The sequence below is a fragment of the Prorops nasuta genome, unplaced genomic scaffold (genome assembly GCF_024137725.1).
Source record: "Prorops nasuta isolate Cenicafe-Biocafe unplaced genomic scaffold, Cenicafe_Pnas_1.2 PNAS00007, whole genome shotgun sequence".
Classification (NCBI taxonomy): domain Eukaryota; kingdom Metazoa; phylum Arthropoda; class Insecta; order Hymenoptera; family Bethylidae; genus Prorops; species Prorops nasuta.
Window position 1 is genome coordinate 2,986,139 of NW_027116804.1, and position 11,293 is coordinate 2,997,431.

Consider the following 11,293-nt stretch of genomic DNA (forward strand, 5'->3'; position numbering starts at 1 on the left):
GCTATTTATAGGCTCGAAGCAGATTATCTCATCAGTTCTCATTATGTCGTTGTTAATGTTAGATGTGCTACGTTTGGAGGATTTAACTATTGAGCAGCTTGAATACATTCCAAAAATTTTACTATTGAAGCGCTTTCCAAACAGTATTCGACTTGTTTGGTGTAAATTACCTGAGCACATTCGTGCAGATCCTGAAGTGCAACAATATCGTGCCTGTACGGAACATTATAATTTACCTAATCAAGATCAGTTTGATGGAATACCGCCTTCAATAAAAAATTGCTGGATGTGCCAACGAACCCGTTAGGAAAGCATGACATGATGAGATATGGTTGTGGATCTTTTTTCAATAAGCTGCTAAATAAACTACCCTTCGAGCTGCATGTACCTGGCTACAATTATTGCGGTCCAGGTACTCGCCTTCATGAACGGTTAGCACGTGGTGATCGAGGAATAAACCCTCTGGATGATGCTTGCCGTGAGCATGATATCGCATATTCAGTATATAAGGACCTGCCCTCGCGTCATCATGCTGATAAAGTACTTGCACGCCGTGCACGACAACGTATCATAGCTAGTGACTCATCCGTAGGTGAACGAGCGACAGCGACTGCTGTCTGGGCATCAATGAATGCAAAACGGAAACTCGGCTTAGGACTGCGAGTGCCTAGAAAAAGTACGAAGAAAAGAAAAATTCGTGTACCGAAAAAACGAGGTGGTTTATTGAGGAAAAAGTCACTTACTAAAACAAAACGGGGGGGTTTATTACCATTGCTTCCGCTGCTGAGTGCGGTGGGCGCATTAGCTGGCGGTGCAGCAGGTATAGCAAAGGCTGTAAACGACACCAAAGCAGCCAAAAAACAATTGGAAGAAATGCATCGACACAATCGCTTAATGGAAGCGAGACGGGGACAAGGTTTATACCTCGCACCATACAGTCGAATAGGAGAGGGAGTGAAAAGGAAAAGGAAAAGAAAATAAATGGACTTCCAAAATCTGGACCTACTAGTAATATGCAATTATCAAACGTCTGCCGTAAAATACCGCATTTTCGGGGAGTCTTTATGCGTACATCTCTACCTCAAAATGCGCAACGCAATGAGTGCGCAATTGTGAATCTTGATGACGAACAAGGTCCTGGAACACATTGGGTCGCTTACGTTAAACGTAATAAGCACGTTAAGTATTTCGATTCCTTCGGAAATTTAAAACCACCAATTGAACTTGTGGAATATTTTGGACCTTCTGCTATAATCTACTACAACCACGACCAATATCAATCGTATGATTCAAGCATATGCGGTCAGTTGTGTGTTAAGTTTCTACGTGAACAATGTCTTTAACAGTTACACTCTCTGGCCGTGACTCGGTATTGGGGTCAGATTTTTTCCCCCCGATCGATCTTCGAGATGGACATTATGAACTCGGTCTCGTAAACTTTCAGAGCTTCAATTCAATCTCTAATGTTGATGAGACAAACAATATATTTTACGTTGATGATCAGGAGCTAACTATACCTACAGGTTGTTATGAGCTCAATGCTATAAATGACTTTTTACGTGCTCAGATGTTCGAAGGTGATGAAGAAGAAGTAATTTTTCTACGTGCTAATAATAATACATTAAAAAGTGAAATAAAGTGTAAATATCAGATTGATTTTACACAACCTAACAATATAGGCTCTTTGTTGGGTTTTTCATCAGATCGTGTTATTCCACCGAACACACTAGCTGAATCAGACGAGCCCGTAAACATTATAAGAGTAAATATTCTACGAATTGAATGCAACATTACAGCTGGTGCGTACACAAACGGTAGACCTCGACATGTTATACATGAATTTTTTCCGAGTGTTCCGCCAGGTTATAAAATCGCAGAAACACCGAAGAACGTCATTTACTTGCCAGTCATTGCGAAAGTAATTGACCGTCTCACCTTGCGTATTCTCGATCAGGAAGATCGTATAGTAAATTTCGGAGGTGAAGAAATCACAATTCGTTTACATATTAGAAAATGTTGATTTACAAGAATACTTATAAATCACCGATACTCGATGAGCCTATCAGTCCAACTGCTGCAGCAGGACAGAATACATTGAGTGAAGGTAACGCTGGAGGACAAAATACATTGAGCGAAGGTAACGTTGGCGCATCATTAACAAGAAGAAATATCACCTTTCTACAATCACTGGGTTTCAACGTTAGAAATAAAAATGGATCCATTAGATGTAACCGCTCAACCGGTGTTCGACAATCGCATCACTAAAATGGAAATGCATGCATACAATCCTTATGCAAATGCCTCATTGGGAAATAGTGATGAAATTCGAATTCCTATACAACAGCAAGATTTAATTCTTCTACCCTGTGAAAGTTATCTCTACATTGAGGGAAAGATAATCGTTGGAACCCGTGCTCCAGATGCAACAGCCCAAGATGTCGTAGGACTTGACTGTAATTCCATGGCATTCTTGTTTGATGAAATTCGTTATGAATTGAATGGTATTGAGATTGATCGCTGTAAGAATGTGGGTATTACTAGCTCCATGAAGAATCTCATCTCCTTAACTGCTGAGGAAAGTGCAAGTCTACGTCATTCAGGATGGTTTCTAACAGATCACAGGTCTACGAATCATTTCAACTTTTGTGTACCATTGCAAATGCTGTTGGGTTTTTGTGAAGACTACAGAAGAGTTATAATAAATGCACGTCATGAACTCGTTCTTATTCGAGCACGTGATGATATAAATTCACTACATTCTTCGAGAAAAATCATCAACTCCAAAATTGATTTGCAAAAAGTGCAATGGAGGATTCCTCATGTATCACTGAATGATTATACAAAACTTAAATTTCTACGTTTGATTGAGCAAAACAAAAGTTTAACCATGGCTTTTCGTTCCTGGGAACTCTACGAATATCCACTTCTACCTGAAACACAAAGGCATACATGGGCCGTAAAAGCTGCAACACAATTGGAGAAACCTCGATATGTTATACTAGCATTTAGACAAAATAAGAAGAGTACGCAGCATATGGAGGTGCTTAGATTCAATGACAGTTCTGTTCGTGATGTTAAAGTCTATCTGAATTCAGAATTTTATCCATATGACCGAATTGATAGTGATAGCGAAAAAAACCGTTATTCTGTACTATATGATATGTATGTTAAATTTATCCATTCATATTATGCAGGAGAAAAACAGTCGAAACCAATGCTTAATTACAAAAACTTTGTGGAATACGGTCCTCTCTTCGTCATCGATTGTTCGCATCAAAATGAATCTATAAAGTCAGGCACTGTTGATGTTAAAATTGAGATTGATTGTACTAGAAATATTCCAAGTAATACTACTGCGTTTTGTTTAATTATACATGATAAAATCGTTGAATATAACCCGCTTACTAGTATTGTTAGAAATGTAAGTTAATAGACTAGATTTATATGTATCTTATTAATGTAGTGAGGGATAAAGAAAAAATAAATAAATAAGATATAATAAACATTTATTGGTGTCATTCCTTAAAAACATTCCTTACAAACATTTCCAAAATTTATCTTATGATTATCATTGGGTAACTTTAAATTCTAAATTATTGTATCGTCCTCCAACATATAAGATTTTTAATGTATTCGCTGATGCAGCATTTTGAAGTTCTTTGATTAGTTCAGGCGACTCCAGTAATTTCATCATCCTTGAGGGTAGGAAGAACCATTCGTCGGTAGCCAGCTTCGCTATTAATTTCTCTCCATATTTGGTCTTAATTTTCACTAATTCAGTGATTTGATACTCCTTATTCTCCTCAAAAGTATTCAGCTTTACGAAAGTCTTAGGTTCGTAAGTTACACTTGCAAGTGCATTGATCTTGGTTAAATCCATTTTTCTGTGAAAAAACATAGAAATTGAGAAAAGAAAAATATTGAAATAGAATAGCAAGAAAAGAGAATAATAATAAAAGAATAATTCTTACCACCCAAAAGAATTTCTGTGGTACAGCAAGGAAAATATTCGGAATATAGCTTTGCACTGGATCTTTCACCTCCTTGAAGCTTCTAATGAAAACTGACTGACTGAAATTTCCCGATTGCTGACAACAAGGGTTTTAAAAATAGTGGAAGGGATGAGATGCATTCATGGAAGGGGATGAGATGCATTCTTATTGGAAGTTAATATTTGGGTGGTTGGGTATTCTTTCCCACCTACGAAATTTGCGTCAAACAAGTCGTAACACGTTACAAGCGGTTTCTCCTGAATTCTTTTAATTGCATAATCATGTTGTAGACTTTTCTAAAGTGAACTGGGGAAAATTTGCGTCAAACAGGTCATGACACGTTACCAGTGGTTTCTCCAGAATTCTTTTAATTGCATAAACGTGTTGCAGACTTTTCTTAAGTGAAACGGTAAAATTTATGAGCACATTCCTCTCGATAGCTAGGCATATAAAAAATTGAGAGAATATGAAAAAATCGAGGATTTAAAAGGTCATAAATCAAGTAACAAGTCATGACATGACATGATCTCAGGCGTCAGGTACTCGAGCATATCCGTGCTAGAAGATATCAGCACACTCAGCAATCAGTTCTCCAATCGCTAGAATGGTGCCAATACAGCTTCTTAATGTCTAGGTAAAAGTTATGTTTTGCTTTACCCTTCAAAAAAAATGAAGTGCACTGACAACTCTTTCCCTTTCTAATACCTAGCCTGCTTGTTAGATGGATCGTATGATATGCTTACCTGAAAAGCTAAAAATGGCTAAAAGATAAGTCAGGGAAGGCTATAAAAATTCTTAAAACTGTTTTTTATTCAATAACTAAAGTTTTACTATCAGTTACTCATCCAGTCTCCATGTCTCATCCTCCTCCTCCTCCTCCTTTTTCATCCACATCCTCCTCTTGAAGGTTAGCTTCTCTATAGCCGTATCCCGTGGTACCGCGAATGTATAATTTTAGTCAAACATCTTTTTATCACTTTAACTAATTCGCTCGTAGAAAGGTAAATGATTTCTTGAATGAAAGTCTAGAGAGGGTCCATAGAAGGAGAGAATAGTGGGAGGATCTAGAATTGGTTCTGAATGGTCAAATAGTACCCTCTAAGGACATACTATAAGTGAGGAGCTGTAAGGTCTAATAAATTGGTGAACCTGACCTGGGTATAGTAACAGCTAGGACTTAATAAGTTGCCCTATCAAAATATTAATATTCCTGAAATTGATGTTAAAATGTTATTCTCCCCAATAGGGGAGACTATTAAAACTATACTCTTTCATTTAGAGGATATTTCGTTATACGCTGCATAGGTTTTGTTAAAGCCATGCAAAGTTATAATTCCATGCTCGATGGAAAGTTAATTCCTTGCACGATATCAGCAACTTATCACAATAGCTATCTACAATTTAACTAACGAGAAAAGGGGGAATTGCGGTAGCCACCTAGCGGCAATTACTGGTACTATCAATTAAATTGAACTAGTTCACCCGTGTGTGTAATTACGTAATATTAAAATACCATTAGCGCGAAAGAAGATTAAGGAAGGCAGTCACCTAGCGGTGACTACTGGAACTAGCAATTAACTCAACCTAGTTTTTCTGTGTAGCAGAGTCGGAAATAGTTAGGCTACGTAAGGTAACTAACCATCGACTTCGAAGGGTGAAAAAACCTTCCCTCAACTAGGGCCCCGTAGGATAACTTAGGTCCCCGTAGGATAACTAACCAACGGTACCATAGGGTGAAAAATACCACCTCCCTAACCAAACCCGGTCCCACTATAAGACCTTCCAACTGTGACATAGGGTGAAAAATACCCCCTACCTAACCAAACTCGGTCCCACTATAAGACCTTCCAACTGTGACATAGGGTGAAAAATACCCCCACCCTCCCTAACCAAACGCGATCCCACTATAAGACCCTTTCCTTCCTCATCCCCACCACTACCATACTAAGAGAGTCTTATCCCCACCCATCCCCCTTCCACACCACAAAACAGCTTCCCCCACTCCCTGTCATCGGAACCGCATAGCTCCTCTACTCGTAGCAATAGACACTTTATACACGCAATTTCGGCGAAATTCTTTTGACGCGTTCCAACGGGCAAAGCTCGATCCTCGTTGCTTAATCGTCAAATATGCTCGCGACATCCAGTACCCACGCATCGTACTCATTAGCGCTATTAATTGTAAAAAACTTTCTTCGCAATTCAGTAGACATTTTTTGTTTATAAAAAGAAATTTAAGATTCTGTCATACGGTAGACAACAATAAATTAATAATTGTGAATGCGTCTCTGGCGAAGAGTAACGCTCATATATAGCGAATAGATAATGGGAGTAGGGGTGATATACACATCCCATTGTTTCGTTCGAGATGCAATCGATATTCTTAAATATACATTGTTATCAATTTTTTTTCAGAAGTCATTTATTTCTTTAATCATAAACAGATTTCATATAATAGACATTTTGCAGTGAGCATATACCATAATGATTCATACACTTGGGTAACGGTGGTTCGAAATTTTTACTCCCTATAAGACTAAAGTTACCCCACTCACACTCCTTCACATTGTATATATTTTCTAAGTTTCAAATTTTTCTCAACCAATCCTATTTCTCCCGTCTTTTCACGAAAATCCAATCCTCCTCCTTCTCCTCGTATGACGTTACATACTTTCGTATTACATCTTTATACTTGTAATAAGGTGAATGACCGTCGGTCCAATTGAATCCATGGCGATTAAAATAAAGCCAGCTTTAAAAAAAATTATATACAGAACATTATGTTTTTTATTGTTTAAAAAAAAGACTTACTCATTCTGTTCTCTCTCGAGATCGCTCAACCAAGCTTCTTGAAATGGTGGTGAAAATACATTGTGATACACTTCATTATCATGCAACACCGCAAATTCTTTAACTATAAAACTTTTGTCGGTCAATACAAAACCTTGAAAATCAACGAATGTCGGTGTCATTATCGTCAGTCGGTCGATGCAATACTGAACGATCATTTTTTTGTCGCATTTAAGACATTTCTTTTCCACTTCCATCAAGGGAACAAATATGCTAAACGTATTAAAATTCAATGTTTTTTTTTGTGAGGGGATAATTTCTAAGATATTTTTCTCATTGTGATTGTGACCTATAGGTTCATCATAGTATAATACAATAGAAAAAAAAATCTTTTTTTGTTTAAGAAAGAATGGACTCTTTATCAAATGTAACTTTATATTTTAAAGAAACGATCAAGAAGCACGGTAGTGTCTTGACGGCAAGTACATATAAAAGTAGATAATGACATGTTATACCGCCCAGCACTACCATGTAACTTATACAGCAAGTTTAGCCGTCCCAATTTTCAAACCTATTTATTTCTATAAATGATCAATTGTCATGATTTAAGTAAAGCTTTAGTTAAAATGGTTTTGAAAAACCTTTCATTTGAGCCCATAAACATTAAAATCGGTTCACGCAATCCAGAGATCTCATACTCTGTTATATATATGTATATATGCCGAAGTTGAAATTCTTCTCCCTTCTTTCTTCCCGAGTTCTGTATGTATCGGGCTGAGGTTGGCTGCTAAGGAAAGTGACGTCATTTTCACATCGCTTCCAACAAACTATTGGGAACTGACATGGGAGAAGAGTGGGGGAAAATATGGCGGAAAGAAGCATGCTTCACAAAGCTATACATATACATGTATGTTGAAGAATGTATTTAAATTTAATAGAAATAATATCATGGGTAGGTGATAATCCAAGACAAAAAAATATAAATGATGCCGAGAGAATTTTATGTGCAGGGCATCTAATAAAATGTGGTCTAAATATGGAAGAAAGTTATTATAATGTAATAGCTATCACCGCTTTCTGCATGCAAACATCACATTTAAAAGAGAAACCACATGAAATAAAGGCCAAAATATCTAAAAGTGGAAAAATAATTACAGTAAGTTGTACATGTAAAGCTGGTTTAGGAGAAAGGTGCAAGCACGCAGTAGCAACATTATTATTTTGTTATCGGTTAGTTCATTTCTACTTAATTATAAATTATTGAAACATATACAATGAAATCTAAATAAACTATTAAAAAATAATTTTTCTTTTGCAGAAAAGATGATAACTTAGAAATTCTTTCATCTACTGATAAGAAGTGTAAATGGAAGGATTCATACGTAAAAGCTTTAAAACAATATGATGCAGCTCCAATTGAAAATCATGTTTGTTTTTCAAGATCCATGGATAAAAGATTTATTGGAGAAGCAACTGAAGACTATAGTAATGATCACATATTTAATTGTAATAGTGATGATGAAACAGTATTCACGAAAGATTTAAATTCTTCCAAACCTTTACAAAAATATGATAGCCCTAAGTACTTAATGATAAATCCAACTAGTGATGATAATAGTAAAATAATAGCCATAATAAGTGACGAACTGGTATATTCAGCTTTTGCAAAGCACAAGTAAATGTTGAAATAAATATTTTAATATATCTAATAATCTAGAGAATAAAGTTATTATTTACTGTAACGTAGAATGTATTTTTTGCTGCTATTACAGATTGGGTCGTCATAAGTCAATAGTTTTAAATAATAATAATTATTTAATAATTAGCAGAGAAGAGAAAGAAGCTATTAGTACAATATTTAGGTACCAAAGAAGCGAATTTATGGAAGAAATTGAAAATATAAATGTACAGTTATCAAGAGACTGCTGTCATGAAACATTAAAAGATTTTAGTGAAGATTTCGAAGCAATATGTGAGAAAACAAAACTAAATTATGCTGATTGGCATAAGGCTAGACAATTTCGCATTACTGGTTCTGTTTGCTATAAACTTTATACTTATACTAAAAATAAAAATCCTGATTGGAGGAAACAAACCAAAGCATTATTTGAACCAGTTAGTTTTTCAAACGAGTATACTGAGTATGGTAAGGAAACTGAAAAAGAAGCTCGAGAGTTATTTAAAGATTTAACGAAAAAGAATATTGTAGAAACTGGACTGATAACTTCGAAACAAAATCAATGGTTAGGTTACTCCCCTGATGGCATAATTATAACAAATGGCATTCCATCAGAGTTATTAGAAATTAAGTGTCCTTTTAAAGGTAAATCCAAAGGTATTGATGAAACTGTGCAATCGGAATTAAAAAAAAGCTTGAAAATAGAAGGAGAGAATATTGTTTTGAGAGAAAGGCACAAATTTTATGGACAAATCCAATTGGGAATGGCTGTTGTTAATGTTAAAAAAACATTCTTTGTTTATTATTCATCTTTTGATAAAAAGTTATTTATGATTAGCGTTAATTTTAATGAAGAATATGCAAAGAAAATGTTGACAGCGTTGAAGAAAGTTTATTTTCAGGAGATACTACATGACGTATGTTTGACAAAAGAAAAAATTAATAGTAATGAGAAAAGTTAAAAGTATTTAATGTTTAATAGTTCTGCGAAAGTTGAATGACTGTGATAAAAGATGTGTATCTACTAGTTAATTTCGCATTAAAGTGTTTAATTAAGACAAGCATTTTAAAAACAAAGAAAAATATAGAAAAACATTCAATATTAGTGATATTGAAAATAATATATTATTAATGTTACATATGTTCTTATTTTATCTCAAATATTCTGATGTTAAACTAATTTTAATAATTGTTTAATAAACATGCATTTATGAATTAGAATATAATTTTTTCAAAATAATTTATTTTATTATCCATATCTTCTTTGAACTTTAATTTTTCATAAACTTATCGTCTTTAAAAATTGACGAGCTCAAATTCACTGTTGCACAAACTACTGTGAAAATTTCTTCCAAAATAGGAACAAGTTGTACAGACATTGTTTTACCTAAAATTGAAAAGGTCTTAATTCGTTGATTTGTCCTTTCAACGTGAACTCTTGCTTTCGCTATTTTTGAAGTTAATATTGATTCGCTTTTGCTGAATTGCTTTTTATTTCTTAAAAACGGTGGTCTTATAATTTTCCAATTATTTCTAGCACATAATTCATCTATTAAAAATCCTCTGTCAGTCATTACTGCATCACCAGGTTCTAATAAACTTAATAGATCACTTTGCTGAAATATTGCCGTATCACTACTTCTGCCACCATATGGTTTACTAATAAAAGAAATTAAACCTCCTGGTGTGACACCAGTCATTATTTTACAAGTAGTCGAACTTTTATAATTTGAGTATGTCAATTCTTGGCAGCAAAGGTTTTTTGGAGACTGAATAAAAATTTCTGTACAGTCTAAGACTACCCTAGTATCTTCAAAATTCTTAAAACATTCAGGTAAATTTTTTGATATTTCTTCTCTTGATGGCCAAGGTACGACAATTTTCAAGCACTTGCTTAACATTTTTAATGTTGAGTAAAATATTCGACGACACTGTACAGCAGAACAATTATTAATAAGCAGTGCTAAAAATGTATATGAAACATCTTGTTTTAATTTTACATAAGTCATGATAATTTGTTCCTTTAAAGTCATTTGGGATTTTGGTAAATGCTTTCCATAAACTAATTCCATTATTTTAACAATTGTATCAAGAACTTTAAAAGATGGAATTCCAGTTGCTGTTGATAAGTCAGCTTCAGTAACTATGAAATTGATTAAATGTGGTTTATGAAAGATGGTATTAACTTGTATACTAACGTCACTGTATACTTTGTCTAGTGAAACTTTTACATTCTTAACCACTGTACTTGTTTCAGTACTATTCTCAATAAATTCCATAAAACTTTCTTCGATTTCCTCTGGAGTATCATTTTTTTTTATTACGGTGTTAAGTCGATCCCTCCTCAATCTTCTTACAAGTCGTGCCTCATTTTTTGCAGCATCTATTACTCCAAAACCTTTTGGTAAGTTGCAGGATGGAACTGCAGTCTTTTTTAAAATTCTTTTTTTTGAGGGTATATCTACATACATAAATACAATTGTTAGAAATTATTTTATATAAATACATAGTATATTCTCATTATAAATTGTTTCAGGTCAAAAGTTATAAGTTTACCTGGTAATATATAATCACATTTCTTGAAATGTAAAGAGCATACTTTCATATTTCGTTTAATATTTTTTAATTTTAGCAAATGTTTCCATGCTTTAAATTTATCAATTTTTTCTTTATTGCCAAAAAAATTAGTAATAGTAACTAAATGATCGCCAGCTTTAGGAAACGAATGGAATGTAAGTGTTAAATCCTTCGTGGATTTACTTTGGCAACCGTTTACTGCACAATACAGTCTATTTTTTTATTTTTCACGTGCTGTTAAAATTCCTACTTCCAT

The 11,293-nt window shown here is 34.4% G+C and overlaps 1 pseudogene; it reads right to left on the bottom strand.

Moving 5' to 3' along the window:
* Positions 1–9,399: 9,399 nt before the first annotated feature.
* Positions 9,400–11,293, bottom strand: LOC136775092 (uncharacterized; annotated as a pseudogene).